Source organism: Oncorhynchus kisutch, linkage group LG7, assembly GCF_002021735.2.
Source record: "Oncorhynchus kisutch isolate 150728-3 linkage group LG7, Okis_V2, whole genome shotgun sequence".
Classification (NCBI taxonomy): Eukaryota; Metazoa; Chordata; class Actinopteri; order Salmoniformes; family Salmonidae; genus Oncorhynchus; species Oncorhynchus kisutch.
This window is the reverse complement of record NC_034180.2, coordinates 41,836,002-41,849,228: the sequence shown is the minus strand read 5'-3', so window position 1 is coordinate 41,849,228 and position 13,227 is coordinate 41,836,002.

Below are 13,227 nucleotides of genomic sequence, written 5' to 3'. Positions count from 1 at the left end.
CTAAATCATGTTTGATGCACTCTGGAAGTATTTTGTTTGCAGAACTGTTTAAAACTAGATTATAGGGACACTTTGCAATTTTTCAGCAGTTGCAGCATTGAAATACATAAATAACCACTTTTCCATAACAAGCTCTAAATCATGTTTGATGCACTCTGGATGTCCAATTTTTGCTGTGCTGTCTATTTGAGATGAATAACATTGTGGACAGTTTTCAGCAAGTTGCAGCATTGAATACAGAAAACACTTTTTTTTCATAAACAAGCTCTAAATCATGTTTGATGCACTCTGGAAGTATTTTGTTTGCAGAACTGTTTAAACTAGATTAAGGAACTTGTGGACATTTTCAGCAAGTTGCAGCATTGAAATACAGAAATTACCACTTTTCCATAAACAAGCTCTAAATCATGTTTGATGCACTCTGGATGTCCAATTTTTGCTGTGCTGTCTTATTTGAGATGAAATAACATTGTGGACACTTTTCAGCAAGTTGCAACATTGAAATGCAGAAAAACCACTTTTCCATAACAAGCTCTAAATCATGTTTGATGCACTCTGGATGTCCAATTTTTGCTGTGCTGTCTATTTGAGATGAAATGAACATTGTGGACAGTTTTCAGCAAGTTGCAACATTGAAATGCAGAAATAACCACTTTTCCATAAACAAGCTCTAAATCAATACTTTGCGCCTTGGAAGTATTTTGTTTGCAGAACTGTTTAAAACTAGATTATAGGACACTGTGGACAATTTTCAGCAAGTTGCAGCATTGAAATACAGAAAACACTTTTTTTTCATAAACAAGCTCTAAATCATGTTTGATGCACTCTGGAAGTATTTTGTTTGCAGAACTGTTTAAACTAGATTATAGGGACACTGTGGACAATTTTCAGCAAGTTGCAGCATTGAAATACAGAAATACCACTTTTTCCATAAACAAGCTCTAAATCATGTTTGATGCACTCTGGTGTCCATTTTTGCTGTGCTGTCTATTTGAGATGAAGGACATTGTGGACAGTTTTCAGCAAGTTGCAGCATTGAAATACAGAAAACACTTTTTTTCATAAACAAGCTCTAAATCATGTTTGATGCACTCTGGATGTCCAATTTTTGCTGTGCTGTCTATTTGAGATGAAATGAACATTGTGGACAGTTTTCAGCAAGTTGCAACATTGAAATGCAGAAATAACCACTTTTCCATAAACAAGCTCTAAATCATACTTTGCGCCCTGGAAGTATTTTGTTTACAGAACTTTTTAAACTAGATTATAGGGACACTGTGGACAATTTTCAGCAAGTTGCAGCATTGAAATACAGAAAACCTTTTTTTCATAAACAAGCTCTAAATCATGTTTGATGCACTCTGGAAGTATTTTGTTTGCAGACTGTTTAAACTAGATTATAGGGACACTTGTGGACAATTTTCAGCAAGTTGCAGCATTGAATACAGAAATAACCACTTTTCCATAAACAAGCTCTAAATCATGTTTGATGCACTCTGGATGTCCAATTTTTGCTGTGCTGTCTATTTGAGATGAAATAACATTGTGGACAGTTTTCAGCAAGTTGCAGCATTGAAATACAGAAAACACTTTTTTTTCATAAACAAGCTCTAAATCATGTTTGATGCACTCTGGAAGTATTTTGTTTGCAGAACTGTTTAAACTAGATTATAGGGACACTTGTGGACAATTTTCAGCAGCAGTTGCAGCATTGAAATACATAATAACCACTTTTCCATAAACAAGCTCTAAATCATGTTTGATGCACTCTGGATGTCCAATTTTTGCTGTGCTGTCTATTTGAGATGAAATGAACATTGTGGACACTTTTCAGCAAGTTGCAGCATTGAAATACAGAAATAACACTTTTCCATAAACAAGCTCTAAATCATGTTTGATGCACTCTGGATGTCCATTTTTGCTGTGCTGTCTTATTTGAGATGAAATGAACATTGTGGACAGTTTTCTCAAGTTTGCAGCATTGAAATACAGAAACACTTTTTTTCATAAACAAGCTCTAAATCATGTTTGATGCACTCTGGAAGTATTTTGTTTGCAGAACTGTTTAAACTAGATTATAGGGACACTTGTGGACAATTTTCAGCAAGTTGCAGCATTGAAATACAGAAATACCACTTTTCCATAAACAAGCTCTAAATCATGTTTGATGCACTCTGGATGTCCAATTTTTGCTGTGCTGTCTATTTGAGATGAAATGAACATTGTGGACAGTTTTCAGCAGCAGTTGCAGCATTGAAATACAGAAACACTTTTTTTTCATAAACAAGCTCTAAATCATGTTTGATGCACTCTGGAAGTATTTTGTTTGCAGAACTGTTTAAACTAGATTATGGGACCTTGTGGACAATTTTCAGCAAGTTGCAGCATTGAAATACATAATTACCACTTTTTCCATAAACAAGCTCTAAATCATGTTTGATGCACTCTGGATGTCCAATTTTTGCTGTGCTGTCTTATTTGAGATGAAATGAACATTGTGGACATTTTTCACAAGTTGCAACATTGAAATGCAGAAATAACCACTTTTCCATAAACAAGCTCTAAATCATGTTTTAGCATGCACTCTGGAATGTCCCATTTTTGCTGTGCTGTCTATTGAGATGAATGAACATTGTGGACAGTTTTCAGCAAGTTGCAACATTGAAATGCAGAATAACCACTTTTCCATAAACAAGCTCTAAATCATACTTGCGCCTTGGAAGTATTTTGTTTTACAGAACTGTTTAAACTAGATTATAGGGACACTGTGGACAATTTTCAGCAAGTTGCAGCATTGAAATACAGAAAACACTTTTTTTTCATAAACAAGCTCTAAATCATGTTTGATGCACTCTGGAAGTATTTTGTTTGCAGAACTGTTTAAACTAGATATAGGGACACTTGTGGACAATTTTCAGCAAGTTGCAGCATTGAAATACAGAAAAACCACTTTTCCATAAACAAGCTCTAAATCATGTTTGATGCACTCTGGATGTCCAATTTTTGCTGTGCTGTCTATTTGAGATGAAATGAACATTGTGGACAGTTTTCAGCAAGTTGCAGCATTGAAACAGAAATACCTTTTTTTCATAAACAAGCTCTAAATCATGTTTGATGCACTCTGGATGTCAATTTTTGCTGTGCTGTCTATTTGAGATGAAATGGACATTGTGGACAGTTTTCAGCAAGTTGCAACATTGAAATGCAGAAATAACCACTTTTCCATAAACAAGCTCTAAATCATACTTTGCGCCCTGGAAGTATTTTGTTTACAGAACTGTTTAAACTAGATTATAGGACACTGTGGACAATTTTCAGCAAGTTGCAGCATTGAAACAGAAAACACTTTTTTTTCATAAACAAGCTCTAAATCATGTTTGATGCACTCTGGAAGTATTTGTTTGCAGAACTGTTTAAACTAGATTATAGGGACACTTGTGGACAATTTTCAGCAAGTTGCAGCATTGAAATACAGAAATAACCACTTTTCCATAAACAAGCTCTAAATCATGTTTGATGCACTCTGGATGTCCATTTTTTGCTGTGCTGTCTATTGAGATGAAATGAACATTGTGGACAGTTTTCAGCAAGTTGCAGCATTGAAATACAGAAAACCACTTTTTTTCATAAACAGCTCTAAATCATGTTTGATGCACTCTGGATGTCCAATTTTTGCTGTGCTGTCTATTTGAGATGAATGAACATTGTGGACAGTTTTCAGCAAGTTGCAGCATTGAAATACAGAAAACACTTTTTTTTCATAAACAAGCTCTAAATCATGTTTGATGCACTCTGGAAGTATTTTTTTTGCAGAACTGTTTAAACTAGATTATAGGGACTTGTGGACATTTTCAGCAAGTTGCAGCATTGAAATACATAAATAACCACTTTCCATAAACAAGCTCTAAATCATGTTTGATGCACTCTGGATGTCCAATTTTTGCTGTGCTGTCTATTTGAGATGAAATGAACATTGTGGACAGTTTTCAGCAAGTTGCAGCATTGAAATACAGAAAACACTTTTTTTTCATACAAGCTCTAAATCATGTTTGATGCACTCTGGAAGTATTTTGTTTGCAGAACTGTTTAAACTAGATTATAGGGACACTTGTGGACAATTTTCAGCAAGTTGCAGCATTGAAATACAGAATTACCACTTTTCCATAAACAAGCTCTAAATCATGTTTGATGCACTCTGGATGTCCAATTTTTTGCTGTGCTGTCTTATTGAGATGAAATGAACATTGTGGACACTTTTCTGCAAGTTGCAACATTGAAATGCAGAAATAACCACTTTTCCATAAACAAGCTCTAAATCATGTTTTATGCACTCTGGATGTCCAATTTTTGCTGTGCTGTCTATTTGAGATGAAATGAACATTGTGGACAGTTTTCAGCAAGTTGCAGCATTGAAATACAGAACACTTTTTTTCATAAACAAGCTCTAAATCATGTTTGATGCACTCTGGAAGTATTTTGTTTGCAGAACTGTTTAAACTAGATTATAGGGACACTTGTGGACAATTTTCAGCAAGTTGCAGCATTGAAATACAGAAATAACCACTTTTCCATAAACAAGCTCTAAATCATGTTTGATGCACTCTGGATGTCCAATTTTTGCTGTGCTGTCTATTTGAGATGAAATGAACATTGTGGACAGTTTTCAGCAAGTTGCAGCATTGAAATACAGAACCTTTTTTTTCATAAACAAGCTCTAAATCATGTTTGATGCACTCTGGAAGTATTTTGTTTGCAGAACTGTTTAAACTAGATTATAGGGACACTTGTGGACATTTTCAGCAAGTTGCAGCATTGAAATAGAAATATACCACTTTTCCATAAACAAGCTCTAAATCATGTTTGATGCACTCTGGATGTCCAATTTTTGCTGTGCTGTCTATTTGAGATGAAATGACATTGTGGACAATTTTCAGCAAGTTGCAGCATTGAAAGCAGAAATAACCACTTTTCCATAAACAAGCTCTAAATCATGTTTTATGCACTCTGGATGTCCCATTTTTGCTGTGCTGTCTATTTGAGATGAAATGAACATTGTGGACAGTTTTCAGCAAGTTGCAACATTGAAAAAGAAATAACCACTTTCCATAAACAAGCTCTAAATCATGTTTGATGCACTCTGGATGTCCAATTTTTGCTGTGCTGTCTATTTGAGATGAAATGAACATGTGGACAGTTTTCAGCAAGTTGCAGCATTGAAATACAGAAAACACTTTTTTTTCATAAACAAGCTCTAAATCATGTTTGATGCACTCTGGAAGTATTTTGTTTGCAGAACTGTTTAAACTAGATTATAGGGACACTTGTGGACAATTTTCAGCAAGTTGCAGCATTGAAATACAGAATAACCACTTTTCCATAAACAAGCTCTAAATCATGTTTGATGCACTCTGGATGTCCAATTTTTGCTGTGCTGTCTATTTGAGATGAAATGAACATTGTGGACATTTTCAGCAAGTTGCAGCATTGAAATACAGAAAACCACTTTTTTCATAAACAAGCTCTAAATCATGTTTGATGCACTCTGGATGTCCAATTTTTGCTGTGCTGTCTATTTGAGATGAAATGAACATTGTGGACAGTTTTCAGCAAGTTGCAACATTGAAATGCAGAAATACCACTTTTCCATAAACAAGCTCTAAATCATACTTTGGCCCTGGAAGTATTTTGTTTTACAGAACTGTTTAAACTAGATTAAGGGACACTGTGGACTTTTCAGCAAGTTGCAGCATTGAAATACAGAAAACACTTTTTTTCATAAACAAGCTCTAAATCATGTTTGATGCACTCTGGAAGTATTTTGTTGCAGAACTGTTTAAACTAGATTATAGGGACACTTGTGGACAATTTTCAGCAAGTTGCAGCATTGAAATACAGAAATACCACTTTTCCATAAACAAGCTCTAAATCATGTTTGATGCACTCTGGATGTCCAATTTTTGCTGTGCTGTCTATTTGAGATGAAATGAACATTGTGGACAGTTTTCAGCAAGTTGCAGCATTGAAATACAGAAAACACTTTTTTTCATAAACAAGCTCTAAATCATGTTTGATGCACTCTGGAAGTATTTTGTTTGCAGAACTGTTTAAACTAGATTATAGGGACACTTGTGGACATTTTCAGCAAGTTGCAGCATTGAAATACATAAATAACCACTTTTCCATAAACAAGCTCTAAATCATGTTTGATGCACTCTGGATGTCCAATTTTTTGCTGTGCTGTCTTATTTGAATGAAATGAACATTGTGGACACTTTTCAGCAAGTTGCAACATTGAAATACAGAAATAACCACTTTTCCATAAACAAGCTCTAAATCATGTTTATGCACTCTGGATGTCCCATTTTTTGCTGTGCTGTCTATTTGAGATGAAATGAACATTGTGGACAGTTTTCAGCAAGTTGCAGCATTGAAATACAGAAAACACTTTTTTTTCATAAACAACAAGCTCTAAATCATGTTTGATGCACTCTGGATGTCCAATTTTTGCTGTGCTGTCTATTTGATGAAATGGACATTGTGGACATTTTTCAGCAAGTTGCAACATTGAAATACAGAAAAACCACTTTTCCATAAACAAGCTCTAAATCATGTTTTGCACTCTGGAGTATTTTGTTTGCTGAACTTTTAAACTAGATTATAGGGACACTGTGGACAGTTTTCAGCAAGTTGCAGCATTGAAATACAGAAAACACTTTTTTTCATAAACAAGCTCTAAATCATGTTTGATGCACTCTGGAAGTATTTTGTTTGCAGAACTGTTTAAACTAGATTATAGGGACACTTGTGGACAATTTTCAGCAAGTTGCAGCATTGAAATACAGAAATAACCACTTTTCCATAAACAAGCTCTAAATCATGTTTGATGCACTCTGGATGTCCAATTTTGCTGTGCTGTCTTTTTGAGATAAATGAACATTGTGGACATTTTCAGCAAGTTGCAGCATTGAAATACAGAAAACACTTTTTTTTCATAAACAAGCTCTAAATCATGTTTGATGCACTCTGGAAGTATTTTGTTTGCAGAACTGTTTTAACTAGATGATAGGGACACTTGTGGACATTTTCAGCAAGTTGCAGCATTGAAATACAGAAATACCACTTTTCCATAAACAAGCTCTAAATCATGTTTGATGCACTCTGGATGTCCAATTTTTGCTGTGCTGTCTTATTTGAGATGAAATGAACATTGTGGACATTTTCAGCAAGTTGCAACATTGAAATACAGAAATAACCACTTTTCCATAAACAAGCTCTAAATCATGTTTGATGCACTCTGGATGTCCAATTTTTGCTGTGCTGTCTATTTGAGATGAAATGAACATTGTGGACAGTTTTCAGCAAGTTGCAACATTGAAATGCAGAAATAACCACTTTTCATAAACAAGCTCTAAATCAATACTTTGCGCCCTGGAAGTATTTTGTTTGCAGAACTTTTAAACTAGATTATAGGGACACTGTGGACAATTTTCAGCAAGTTGCAGCATTGAAATACAGAAAACCTTTTTTTCATAAACAAGCTCTAAATCATGTTTGATGCACTCTGGAAGTATTTTGTTTGCAGAACTGTTTAAACTAGATTATAGGGACACTTGTGGACAATTTTCAGCAAGTTGCAGCATTGAAACAGAAATAACCACTTTTCCATAAACAGCTCTAAATCATGTTTGATGCACTCTGGATGTCCAATTTTTGCTGTGCTGTCTATTTGAGATGATATGAACATTGTGGACAGTTTTCAGCAAGTTGCAGCATTGAAATACAGAAACACTTTTTTTTCATAAACAAGCTCTAATCATGTTTGATGCACTCTGGAAGTATTTTGTTTGCAGAACTGTTTAAACTAGATTATAGGGACACTTGGGACAATTTTCAGCAAGTTGCAGCATTGAAATACAGAAATACCACTTTTCCATAAACAAGCTCTAAATCATGTTTGATGCACTCTGGATGTCCAATTTTGCTGTGCTGTCTATTTGAGATGAAATGAACATTGTGGACACTTTTCAGCAAGTTGCAACATTGAAATGCAGAAATAACCACTTTTCCATAAACAAGCTCTAAATCATGTTTTATGCACTCTGGATGTCCAATTTTTGCTGTGCTGTCTATTTGAGATGAAATGAACATTGTGGACAGTTTTCAGCAAGTTGCAGCATTGAAATACAGAACTTTTTTTTCATAAACAAGCTCTAAATCATGTTTGATGCACTCTGGAAGTATTTTGTTTGCAGAACTGTTTAAACTAGATTATAGGACACTTGTGGACAATTTTCAGCAAGTTGCAGCATTGAAATACATAAATAACCACTTTTCCATAAACAAGCTCTAAATCATGTTTGATGCACTCTGGATGTCCAATTTTGCTGTGCTGTCTATTTGAGATGAAATGAACATTGTGGACAGTTTTCAGCAAGTTGCAGCATTGAAATACAGAAAACACTTTTTTTTCATAAACAAGCTCTAAATCATGTTTGATGCACTCTGGAAGTATTTTGTTTTGCAGAACTGTTTAAACTAGATTATAGGGACACTTGTGGACAATTTTCAGCAAGTTGCAGCATTGAAATACATAATACCACTTTTCCATAAACAAGCTCTAAATCATGTTTGATGCACTCTGGATGTCCAATTTTTGCTGTGCTGTCTTATTTGAGATGAAATGAACATTGTGGACAGTTTCTGCAAGTTGCAACATTGAAATGCAGAAATAACCACTTTTCCATAAACAAGCTCTAAATCATGTTTTATGCACTCTGGATGTCCAATTTTTGCTGTGCTGTCTATTTGAGATGAAATGAACATTGTGGACAGTTTTCAGCAAGTTGCAGCATTGAAATACAGAAACACTTTTTTTTCATAAACAAGCTCTAAATCATGTTTGATGCACTCTGGAAGTATTTTGTTTGCAGAACTGTTTAAACTAGATTATAGGGACACTTGTGGACAATTTTCAGCAAGTTGCAGCATTGAAATACATAAATAACCACTTTTCCATAAACAAGCTCTAAATCATGTTTGATGCACTCTGGATGTCCAATTTTTTGCTGTGCTGTCTTATTTGAGATGAATGAACATTGTGGACACTTTTTCAGCAAGTTGCAACATTGAAATGCAGAAAACCACTTTTCCATAAACAAGCTCTAAATCATGTTTATGCACTCTGGATGTCCCATTTTTGCTGTGCTGTCTATTTGAGATGAATGAACATTGTGGACAGTTTTCAGCAAGTTGCAACATTGAAATGCAGAAATAACCACTTTTCCATAAACAAGCTCTAAATCATACTTTTGCGCCTCTGGAAGTATTTTGTTTGCAGAACTGTTTAAACTAGATTATAGGGACACTGTGGACAATTTTCAGCAAGTTGCAGCATTGAAATACAGAAATACTTTTTTTTCATAAACAAGCTCTAAATCATGTTTGATGCACTCTGGAAGTATTTTGTTTGCAGAACTGTTTAAACTAGATTATAGGGAACTTGTGGACATTTTTCAGCAAGTTGCAGCATTGAAATACAGAAATAACCACTTTTCCATAACAAGCTCTAAATCATGTTTGATGCACTCTGGATGTCCAATTTTTTGCTGTGCTGTCTATTTGAGATGAAATGAACATTGTGGACAGTTTTCAGCAAGTTGCAACATTGAAATGCAGAAATAACCACTTTTCCATAAACAAGCTCTAAATCAATACTTTGCGCCTGGAAGTATTTTGTTACAGAACTGTTTAAACTAGATTATAGGGACACTGTGGACAATTTTCAGCAAGTTGCAGCATTGAAATACAGAAAACACTTTTTTTCATAAACAAGCTCTAAATCATGTTTGATGCACTCTGGAAGTATTTTGTTTGCAGAACTGTTTTAAACTAGATTTAGGGACACTTGTGGACAATTTTCAGCAAGTTGCAGCATTGAAAAACACACATTGAAATACATAAATTAACCACTTTCCATAAACACTCTAAATCATGTTTGATGCACTCTGGATGTCCAATTTTTGCTGTGCTGTCTTATTGAGATGAAATGAACATTGTGGACAGTTTTCAGCAAGTTGCAACATTGAAATGCAGAAATAACCACTTTTCCATAAACAAGCTCTAAATCATGTTTTATGCACTCTGGATGTATTTTTTGTTTGCTGTGCTGTCTATTTGAGATGAAGGAACACTGTGGACAATTTTCAGCAAGTTGCAGCATTGAAATACAGAAAACACTTTTTTTTCATAAACAAGCTCTAAATCATGTTTGATGCACTCTGGAAGTATTTTGTTTGCAGAACTGTTTAAACTAGATTATAGGGACACTTGTGGACAATTTTCAGCAAGTTGCAGCATTGAAATACATAAATAACCACTTTTCCATAAACAAGCTCTAAATCATGTTTGATGCACTCTGGATGTCCAATTTTGCTGTGCTGTCTATTTGAGATGAATGAACATTGTGGACAGTTTTCAGCAAGTTGCAGCATTGAAATACAGAAAACACTTTTTTTTCATAAACAAGCTCTAAATCATGTTTGATGCACTCTGGAAGTATTTTGTTTGCAGAACTGTTTAAACTAGATTATAGGACACTGTGGACAATTTTCAGCAAGTTGCAGCATTGAAACATAAATAAATTACCACTTTTCCATAAACAAGCTCTAAATCATGTTTGATGCACTCTGGATGTCCAATTTGCTGTGTGCTGTCTTATTTGAGATGAAATGAACATTGTGGACACTTTTCTGCAAGTTGCAACATTGAAATGCAGAAATAACCACTTTTCCATAAACAGCTCTAAATCATGTTTTATGCACTCTGGATGTCCAATTTTTGCTGTGCTGTCTATTTGAGATGAAATGAACATTGTGGACAGTTTTCAGCAAGTTGCAGCATTGAAATACAGAAACACTTTTTTTTCATAAACAAGCTCTAAATCATGTTTGATGCACTCTGGAAGTATTTTGTTTGCAGAACTGTTTAAACTAGATTAGATTAGACACTTGTGGACATTTTCAGCAAGTTGCAGCATTGAAATACATAAATTACCACTTTTCCATAAACAAGCTCTAAATCATGTTTGATGCACTCTGGATGTCCAATTTTTGCTGTGCTGTCTTATTTGAGATGAATGAACATTGTGGACACTTTTCAGCAAGTTGCAACATTGAAATGCAGAAATAACCACTTTTCCATAAACAAGCTCTAAATCATGTTTGATGCACTCTGGATGTCCAATTTTGCTGTGCTGTCTATTTGAGATGAAATGAACATTGTGGACATTTTCAGCAAGTTGCAACATTGAAATGCAGAAATAACCACTTTTCCATAAACAAGCTCTAAATCATACTTTGCGCCCTGGAAGTATTTTGTTTACAGAACTGTTTAAACTAGATTATAGGACACTGTGGACAATTTTCAGCAAGTTGCAGCATTGAAATACAGAAAACCCTTTTTTTTCATAAACAAGCTCTAAATCATGTTTGATGCACTCTGGAAGTATTTTGTTTGCAGAACTGTTTAAACTAGATTATAGGGACACTTGTGGACAATTTTCAGCAAGTTGCAGCATTGAAATACAGAATAACCACTTTTCCATAAACAAGCTCTAAATCATGTTGATGCACTCTGGATGTCCAATTTTTGCTGTGCTGTCTATTTGAGATGAAATGAACATTGTGGACATTTTTCAGCAAGTTGCAGCATTGAAATACAGAAACCTTTTTTTTCATAAACAAGCTCTAAATCATGTTTGATGCACTCTGGAAGTATTTTGTTTGCAGAACTGTTTAAACTAGATTATAGGGACACTTGTGGACAATTTTCAGCAAGTTGCAGCATTGAAATACTAAAACACTTTTTCCACTTTCCATAAACAAGCTCTAAATCATGTTTGATGCACTCTGGATGTAATTTTTTGCTGTGCTGTCTTATTTGAGATAATGACATTGTGGACTTTTCAGCAAGTTGCACATTGAAATACAGAAATAACCACTTTTCCATAAACAAGCTCTAAATCATGTTTGATGCACTCTGGATGTCCAATTTTGCTGTGCTGTCTATTTGAGATGAATGAACATTGTGGACATTTTCAGCAAGTTGCAGCATTGAAATACAGAAAACACTTTTTTTTCATAAACAAGCTCTAAATCATGTTTGATGCACTCTGGAAGTATTTTTTTTGCAGAACTGTTTAAACTAGATTATAGGACACTTGTGGACAATTTTCAGCAAGTTGCAGCATTGAAATACATAAATTACCACTTTTCCATAAACAAGCTCTAAATCATGTTTGATGCACTCTGGATGTCCAATTTTTGCTGTGCTGTCTTATTTGAGATGAAATGAACATTGTGGACCTTTTCAGCAAGTTGCAGCATTGAAATACAGAAATAACCACTTTTCCATAAACAAGCTCTAAATCATGTTTGATGCACTCTGGATGTCCCATTTTGCTGTGCTGTCTATTTGAGATGAAATGAACATTGTGGACAGTTTTCAGCAAGTTGCACATTGAAATGCAGAAATAACCACTTTTCCATAAACAAGCTCTAAATCAATACTTTTGCGCTCTGGAAGTATTTTGTTTACAGAACTGTTTAAACTAGATTATAGGGACACTGTGGACAATTTTCACAGCAAGTTGCAGCATTGAAATACAGAAAATACTTTTTTTTCATAAACAAGCTCTAAATCATGTTTGATGCACTCTGGAAGTATTTTGTTTGCAGAACTGTTTAAACTAGATTATAGGGACACTTGTGGACAATTTTCAGCAAGTTGCAGCATTGAAATACAGAAATAACCACTTTTCCATAAACAAGCTCTAAATCATGTTTGATGCACTCTGGATGTCCTTTTTGCTGTGCTGTCTATTTGAGATGAAAGGAACATTGTGGACATTTTCAGCAAGTTGCAACATTGAAATGCAGAAATAACCACTTTTCCATAAACAAGCTCTAAATCAATGTTTTGCCCTCTGGAAGTATTTTGTTTGCAGAACTGTTTAAACTAGATTATAGGGACACTGTGGACAATTTTCAGCAAGTTGCAGCATTGAAATACAGAAATACCACTTTTTCATAAACAAGCTCTAAATCATGTTTGATGCACTCTGGAAGTTTTTTGCAGTGCTGTTTAAACTAGATTATAGGAACATTGTGGACAATTTTCAGCAAGTTGCAGCATTGAAACAGAACAGAAATAACCACTTTTCCATAAACA